Here is a 9805-nt window from a genome sequence, read left to right on the forward strand (position 1 = left end):
TAAATATCCTAAAAGATATAAGCAATTTAAAACAGAAACTATAAACAGAAAATAAATTTTAAAACAGAAAAAAAAAAAATCAAAACCCTTTAGTCCTGGTTCGTGTCTCGAACCTGGACTAAAGGGTTTGGAGGCTTTAGTGTCTCGAACCGGGACTAAAGTTCTACCCTTTAGTTCCGGTTCGAGACACGAACCAGGACAAAAGCCTCCAAACCCTTTAGTCCCGGTTCGAGAAACGAACCGGGTCTAAAGGTCTCATTTGAATCGGGACTAATGACCGACCGGCGCCCTTGCCGCTCGAACCGGGACTAATGCCAACATTAGTCCCGATGTGAAATCAGGACTAATGTGTAAATCGAGCTGGGACGGAAGCCCCTTTTTCTACTAGTGTATACATTTTCTAAAATTCAAGGATTGGCTTCTTACTCATTACAAATGGTTTCAGTCTTTATTCTTAGTTTTTACAATTAAATAAAGAACAATGTTCAAATTCACTGACCTGTGCTTTCTGACATGTCTTCACTGTATGTTCATTATATAATGCATGTAGCAATACTTCATTTCAATATGCAGAAGGATGATCTCACTTTTGGGGACTTGGTTTTGTGAATCGATGTGTTATCTTGAGCAAATATCTTACTATTTGGACAATGTTACAATACGTACTTTTACTATTGATATATCATATTGACCGTAAAATGTTTCAATACATATACACTTGCGGCAACTACTAACTGAAATTTATTTTTCACCTACAAAAATATATAGAATCTTCCTCCGTGTTTTCATGTTGATACCTGATTTACATGTCCATCTTGTTGGGGTGTTCGAGCTAACACTACAAGGCCTTACAGTGCATCAGCGGCATCTAATAAAGTGTTTAGGTTTGTCCCTAGAACTATTATATCCAGACAAGATGCTTGCAGAGCCACCAGAGCTGAACATTCTAGGTAATTTTACATAATCAGCGGCTGGGCGCCCAGAATCATCCCTGATTTGCATTCAAGTGAGATAAGGTTTACTAATGTTCTTATATTTTATTTCTCTTTTCTGTTTTGCTTGGTTGATTTTCTCCTTCATGTTGTTCATTTGATTAAAAGAACCGGGAGAAGGGAAGGAAATAGAGAGAACCATAATCTTGGGAGTAAGAGAGATGCTGACAGGTACTTCCCATCTTCCGTTCATTCCATCTTGCGTTTGGATATGAATCATCCCTGTACTTTTTTGCTTTCAAACACACTTTCTTTATTAATCAACTATGTTCATAGGGATACAACTTTAATTTGGAGGATTCATAAGCCACACATGGCATCGGACATCCATCCAAAAAAAAGTTTGGCAAGGAGCATAGGTTGATCATACTGAAACTAAGGCAGGTCAAACGTAAATGTTGCAAGGCCCTTAGGGCATCTTCAAAGGAGACCTGCAAAACTCGGTTATATGTCTAAGGCCCTTCACAATGCTCCACTTTATACATATGCTAAGGCTGCTATGTAGGTAGAAAGCTGATGTGGCAAAGTAATTAAGAGTAGAGAGATGAGTGTGGTGATCCCAGGAAGAAACAATGCCAAACGCGTAAACCGTGGCAAAACAATGCATGAAGAAGTTTGTTGCTAAATTATTAAATGAAGTGAGCTTAGCAATAACAAATTGAGGACCAATGCATTGGGGGCTTTAGTAACGTTGCTAAAGTTTTTAATGTGCTTAGCACCTCATCTAAGCACATGTGCGTTGGAAGAGGCCTAACCGGATAGTTTTGTTTACTTTTGCAATCCAACGTGATCCTTGCGTCGGTTCATGAAGTTGTCCGGAGGTCCGTTCTCCGGTAAAGTGAAGACAAACATGGGGAGCTATACTGGAGTCTGGACATCCACTTAACCAACCAAAAGTCTCGATGTGATCCTCCTCTCTTCTCTCTCTCCGCACATGCATGGTCTCCATCTCCTCCCAACCAAACACCACACTACAATATCCCATCACATGTATGGTCCACAACTTCTTTTTCTCCTCCTAGTGAGATACTTTATAATTAGCATTGGATGGATTCCTCTCGTATCATGTCCGCGGACACGAATGCGGGAGCGAGTCATCCAACACTGTTCACATACATTTCAATTACTATTTGAACTAAATAGATGAAATTCAAGCAAACAAGGCGGATTTCATATGAACAGGACGAAATTCATTACATTTTAGATAATTGTTACTATAAACAAACACTAAAGGTAAAACTAGTCTATGACTAACGCGGACGGATATCCATTCCCACAAAACGGATACCCTTGACTAGTCTACGACTGGTCGTGGTGGATCTCCATTATCTTCCCCATGGTCGGCAACCCGCTCTTCGGACTAAAGTTAACCTCAAAGGTATATTCTTCAACACAAAGGGCGGCTCGCTTCCCCTTGTTTGGCAGCGACGCTCATCGGGTTTACACTACATGTATATGCTTCAGCCGCAGTGGAAGGGTGCCCATTGCTTCCATGAACCATGGATCAACGTTGGTTTTGAGGGTGAGGAATGACGGTGGTCTGCGACCGGGCAAGACATCGGCTATGTACATCGGCGCGGCCTCGACAATGGCCTTTATGGGACCAAATGGCGCGGCCTCCCATGTTCCACTTATCCTTAATAATGACAGTGGGTGCGGATGTGTTGGACGCCGCCTCGTCGATATCCGCAAAGCTGGTTTCTTTCTCCCTAGGTAGGGCGTGGTTACACGAATGTTGACAGCGGATGGCGCGATCACATGCACGGGAGGAGTGGGATGACACGGCGTCGTCCACGACAGCCACGCGATGATCATGCCGCCATGGAGAAACTCACAACTCCTCGACGAGCTAGCTTGAATTGGCGGGTTACTGAACCACGTGCCGGTTTGGAGCTTTTGCCTCTGCGAGCTGGCTTGTAGTGGCCTCGAGTGTCGAGGGAGGTGGAGTAGACAATTGCCTAACTCGTAGCCGACGGGTTCTTCGGGCCACCCACTCGAATTTTATGCCTGAGAGTTCCTCTCCCTGCTTGTGGGATGTCATGTAAATTATGAAGAAAATAATGCAAGGAGGAGATGGGAGCGGAGTGTGGCACTCCCTCCGTTTTAAAATAAGTGTCTTAACTTTGTACTAGCTCTAGTACAAAGTTGTACTAAGTTTGAGACACTTATTTTAAGACGGAAGGAGTACAACTTTTGCCCAGCTTCTCGCATCATTTAAATAGCGGGCGGACGGTCGGAGTGAACTGACGTTGTGTTTAATGACAGGCCACTCACGAATCAAGGTGTGCCTCGGAGTAGATTTCTCGATGCACAAACATGGGCTTAAAGGTGGAAGATCGATAGTCATTTTGAATGCAGCAAGAAAGCATGTTCAGCTGGACGTGCAGCAGGGGCGCTTTCTTGACTGGTTCGCCGCATCAATGCGGGCATTGAAAGGTCACGTCCATTCTACGTAATGAGGGACCAGGGCAGTTGGAAGCGGACATGGCAACGGTCCAAACAACCGCAAAGTCCTTTTAATTGTTTTATGGTTTGCAAAAAAAGAAAATATCGTCTAAACCATCAAACAAACTCATACAGGAGTGTGTTAATTCATACTCCCTCCGTCTAATAATTAATTACTTAGACGTTTTTTGTCACTACACTAGTGTCAAAAAGTATCTTACATTACGGGGCGGAGGAAGCAGAACACGTCAGGACAGCACGGTCGGCGCTGGAGATGCCTTAGGTCAGTTTAATTTTGTCCCGGTAGCATTCGCGTGGTGCACGTACTTGCTGGTAGCAGAGAGAAAAGCAAGAACTCACGCGGAGAAGAAAATGAGCCCGAGAATCGATCGAGGTGCTTACTTGGTGCCGCGGCGCACAGGCACAGCAGGCAAGGACGATCTCCAGCCCGCTGTCTTGTTGCTTCCAGTCCTCCGCGGGCGATGGGGTGAGGGGTGGGGATGAACTGATGAACTATGAAGGGCGCCGGGTTGGTGATGAAGTAAAGAAGAAATTTGGAGGAGAGACAGCAGTTTCCGGGAAACTGTATGCGGACTCATGCACGTTGCCTCATCGACCAAGGATTTGATGTGGCAAAATTAATGTGATTGGATTAAAAGGGAGGGCTGGCCCCACCCACGTTGAATGCCCGTCGTCTAGCACTTTTGCTTTTGATCTGCCAACGACCGGGAAAGCGTATGGGCACCACGAAAACTAGAGATCCGTTTTTAAATATAAGACCTTTTAAAGACTACACTATAAACTACATATGGATGTATATAGACATATTTTAAAGTATAAATTCATTTATTTTGTTTCGTATGTAGTCTCCTAGTAAAATCTTTAAAAGGTCTTATATTTTGAAACGGAGGGAGTATCTTTTTTTTTTTTGAAAACTGAAAATTCTATACTATTAGGACGTTGAGTTTAATGGACAGCTTGTTCTTACGAAGCCTTTTCTTATCATATCATTAACTTGTTAGGCAAGCCGAGTTTTTTTTTTCTTTAACACAGTAAGCTCATATACACGTGCATACACTCATCTCTATAGACGCACACATGCATACCTATTCATACTATCATTTTTAAAAGACTGAGCCAGCATATCATCTTAAGGTTTATGATTTACGAAGTCATCGTGGACGCCTCGTCGTTGACGGGACTGTTTTCTTCCACTGAAAGCATATTACTGAAAATCCTAAAATAAGCCAATAAATAATGCAAGTAGGAGAACTTGAATCGTGCTAGGCTGGGGATATCAACGTTTCTCTAACCATCCAACCATAGGTTGGTTTGCTCGAGCACCGGAGTTGAAAAATAATTACTTTCGACAGGGGGTCATCCTTTGTGCGTGGTTTCAAAACACAAGCAAACATTCAAACACATAATTCATTAAAAAAGGACATACTTCGTAAAAAAGATCATCACATCAATGATTCTATGTATGTTCGTTCGTTCTTGTTTTTTCCAGAACATCTCAAGAGACGTAGGGGTTCCTACACTTTATTAAAAAAGAGGATTGCCCCGTAATCTTGAATAACTGGCTAAAAATTCGATATGGACACACACACCTACTACACAATTGACTAAAGGACAATCTTGCAAAGACCCGGACCACATGATTGATTAAGAGACAACCAAGCAAAAAAAACACATGATTGATTAAGGGACCATCGATCATGCAAAAAACAACAACAACAACAACAACAACAACAACAACAACTATGGCAGACCACACGCGCACCCACCCGTAGAGAGCCAGATTGCCACCAACCCGAAGCAGAGCCATAGCACTGCCTCGTACCTACACCATCGCTCCGGCCCGCCACCCTGGCATCCAATGAGCAAAACTTGAGGACTCCGCCTCGACTTCAACCAACCCCACCACCGTTGACACAGCAAAGAACCGAGCTGGCGAAGGAAGCACGAGTCTAAAAGGAAACATTTTTCCGAGTGAGCGAGGCCTCTGTCAATGCTAGTTTCTTAGCACGGTTTCGTAGGCATTTTACTGACATGACACACTAGTTGACGAAGAAAGAGACTGAGGTTGTATCTTAGCTAACATACAAACCTTGCACATGATCATAGACAAAAAATGGTTCTAACCCAATCATATGCTTGCATTATCCTAAATTATTAAATATAGATACAACTCATAAGAAACAATGCATTGGCATGATTATATATTAAATTAATAATGCTCCTGTGATAAAGCGAAAAAAGACGATGCATTGACACGGGTCTAAGTTTTCATCCGAAGGACTCAGCGAGATAGGACAAGGAGAGTTGACACTCCACGACAATGCCTCAAAGGAGGAACCCACGGGGTAGCATAGAGAAAAGCAAGAAAAAAAATGAGCCAGCGAATCGATCGAGGAGCTTACTTGATGGGGTGGACGATCGGCGCGACGCACAGCAGGCAAGGATGATTATCCGGATCTCCAGCCCGGTCTCTCTTGCTGCTTCCAGTCCTCCGCGGACGATGGGGGTGAAGTAAGAAGAACAGGAGGTGGTAATGAACTGATGAAGTATGAAGAGAGCGCGGGGGTGGTGATGAAGGAGAAGAGACGGCAGTTTCCGAGAAACTGTATGTGGACAAATGGACGTTGCCTTTTGATGTGCTAACGATCGGGAAAGCGTCTGCGCACCAGGAAAAATAGAGAAGAAAATTCTATATTAGGACGTTGAGTTAATGGAGCCTTTTCTTATTAATATCACTAACTTGTTAGGAACGTGAACACCGGAGTTGACGAATAATTTCTTTCGGCAGAGGGTCATCCATTGTGGGTCGTGACAGACGCAGGCAAACATTGGAACACATAATTCGTAAAAAAAAAAAAGGACATGATCTGTAGATAAAATGATCATAATATCAGTTCTTTCTTTTCAATCTTGCAAGGCGGCTAGGAAAACCTTCCTCTTCCGATCTCGGTCAATGAGCTTGTTGATTCGTCTACTCTCTGCCTACTGTTTCACCCACCGGTGGCGGAGAGAGGAATACTATAGTATCTTGACTCCGGCTAGTAGATAGGTTAGGTTGTAAGTCTTTGCACAGGCGGCGCTTGGGCATATGTCGACGCTTAATCTTTAAGATAGTCTTTTAAGTTCCGATCCTTTTTGAGTTTGTACGTCTTGGGCATATGTGGACGCTTAATCATTAAGCTAGATTGTACGTCAGGACGGATTAGACAAAGCTCCGGTGTATATATTCTTTCCGGCTCCTTGGAACGACAAGGTTAAGGTTTTTGTTGTGCATATGCGATGACAAGATTCGATGTGAGGTATTTCAGATCAATTTAAGAGTTTAATGACAACGACTACGGCCTCAAGGCATTAGAGCATTTTCAGCCACGACTTGCAAATTCGGGTCCTCAAACGTCCGCGGACGTGCTCGTTCAGTGACCGGATGTGTCCCTTATTTGTCAAAAATACTATAATAACCTTAGTTAGCTCATAAATGTCATGTACTTAGCTTATTTTCCTTCGAAATGATATCATTAGTTTAATTAGGTCAAAATAACATAATAACCTTAATTAGCTGATAAATGTCATATACTTAGCTTATTTTCCTTCAAAATGACATAATAAGATCAAACATGTCATATATTGTTCTTTTTGTTCTTCTTCTTCTAACTTTCTTATTCCCATTTTGCAGATTTGAACATGGAAACTGGCATTGATGGAGTGCTTTAGTTTTTGTTTTGATTTGTGTTGATGAACAATATGAACAGACACGTGTGAGCTGATGGCAAAGGCTGCCGTTAGCCACCTAACTGGGCTAACAACTATGATTTGCTGTCTAGCCCCTTTGCCGTCTTCTTCTCTAGGAAGACCGACGGCAAAGACCTTTGCCGTCTGCTGCGTCCTTGTAGACACCAAAAGAATGCCATTACCGTGACTTTAAGTGCCGAGAGTGGGGCCGTCAGCCAGCAGACGGCAAAGGGCTTTGCCGTCCGTGACCTGGTACTTTGCCGTCTGCTATGAAAGATGACAAAGAAGTTGATTCCTGTAGTGGCTAAGCCGGGCTAGGGAGAAGTAAACCCAACAAACCTGCAATTCACCATAGTACCATGCCCAAATCTAAGTAAGCTCCTAAGCCAATTGTTCACTAACATGAGTATGCGTATAACCCCACTAAACCTAAACAATTAGCAATAGTTTTAAACATTAGCATACCATGAACATGAGTAACCAACCATAGCACACAATGTGACCGGAGAGCAGCCTATGAGCTAACTCAAGCTAAGGGCCTGTTTGGTTCCAAATAAGTCACCAACTTATAAGTTGAAAAGTACAAAAAGTAACTTATTTTGCCAAACAAATCCAACTTATAAGTCACCCCAACTTATAAGTCATAAGTTGCTTCACCCCAACTCAAAACTTATAAGTCACCCACTTTTGCGTGGGTCCCACCACCTTTTCGGCTTTTATAATATAAAACAGGATGGAAAGGTGTGGTTAGGTGACTTATAAGTCAGGTGACAACCAAACAGGCGTGACTTATAAGTCACTGGTTTTAAGTTACCTGATCGACTTATAAATCACCTGACTTATTACAACCAAACATGCCCTAAAATATGCTTCATATTACATTCTACCTAGCCAACAACAAGAACATGATAAACCTTGGCCAGATGACCACCAGACTCAAATCTTAAGCCATTGCACGATGCTTGACACATACACACACACACACACGACTCAATGACCCGCACATACACATGCATGACTCGATGGTCGTGTGACCTAGAGCACGAGAGAGGGAGAGCAAGATGAAAAACTAGGGTCTTATCGGACCTAGAGATGAAGTAGCAGTGTCGGTGTTGTCATCCTTGAGGAGATGCGTACCATGGAATGGATGGGGAAGACGGGCGTGAGGTCGATGCCGACGATGAGAGCGCTAACCATGGGGTGGATGATGTCCGCCTGGACCCAACCCACCGGCGCGTCGTCGGGAGGAGACTAAAGCGAGAAGAAGGGCGACATAACATTCGATCGCCGACGCCACCATAAGGAACCGTCACCACCGATCCAAGAGCGAGATTGCTTGTTCTAGCTATGGAAGGGACGACTGGATGGAGTAGAGGGTCGTGCATTTGAGTTCAAGTGGTGTGGTGGTCGGAGTCGGAGAGGAGGTAGCAGCTGGCATTGTTATCGCGATGGATCCGGCAGCTACATCTCCAGATCTAGCCATACACAAAACAGCCAGGCGGTGTGGTGCATCCTGGACATCACTCATGTGGTGCTTGCCATAGTGTGGCCTCCGAGCTCCTCGACTCGGCAGCGGAGTCGATGACTAGAGAACAATATGGGATGAAGGAAGGCATGGGAGGAGGAGTTGGGCGGAAAAAAAGCCGGTGGCCGCGGGGGTAAGCGAGAGAAAAGATGGTTAGGGAAATAGGGACTATGTGTCGCCCGTTGGATCTCAGAAAATCGAACGGTTGGGAGTAGGACCCGTGGGCGGGCTGGTTGGACCAATCATAATGCACAGTTTGCCTCATGCAGGATCGCTCCTTGGCTGAGAGCCATAATAGGCTAGTATATATATTTATTTAAGGAAAAAGTTTTTAATTAATTTGGGAGCAAAGTATTACGAGACTGTATTTTGCAACTAAATTGTTCTTGCAATCATCCCCACCATACTACTCGTGTGTTACGGGATTTCGACCAGGATCTACTTGAGAGCAGGTGTTTGTGTTGAAATTAGTAGTGGGCCTTAGGCCCATAAGATAATTTCAGAAAATCTCCAAGGGTCCATGTAGGTGGTGGCATGACAAGGTGGTGGTGGGAAGTTTAGTCCCACCCCGCTAGTGGAGAAGAAATTGGACCTCTTTATAAGGGTCTCTCTTTCATATGCTATTGGAGAGTGAGAAAAAAAGGTGTCCTCGCGCACTCCTCCTCCGTTGCACGCCTCGTCATGACGCGGGAATGAGCCAAGCTCATACCTATGCGCTTATTTTTGTCGGTCAGGAACGGAGAATACGTAACGGACACGGCACGATCCGAGACGTCGGATCGTGGGCTGTTACCGACTCGGGCGTGGGTTCGGCCCACGTCTCTCCGCCCAGCCGCCTCTATAAGCAGGCTAACGTCTACCCTAGCCGTCACGAGAATCAGATCGCATCTGCCTCACGCGTTCGTTCCTTTTGCTGCTGCTGCCGCCGGCGACTCCGTCCCGTTTACCGCATACACGGCCGACGGGACAGCAGGCCTCCGAAACCCCACCTCTCCGGTTTCTGTACAAGAGAGCGGCGATTAGGTTTTTGGGGAGCGATCACGTGACTGCTCGCCTCCGTCTGTCTGCTTCGTCTACGTCCGCGTCGTCCTCG

Source organism: Hordeum vulgare, chromosome 6H (genome assembly GCF_904849725.1).
Source record: "Hordeum vulgare subsp. vulgare chromosome 6H, MorexV3_pseudomolecules_assembly, whole genome shotgun sequence".
NCBI classification, from domain to species: Eukaryota; Viridiplantae; Streptophyta; class Magnoliopsida; order Poales; family Poaceae; genus Hordeum; species Hordeum vulgare.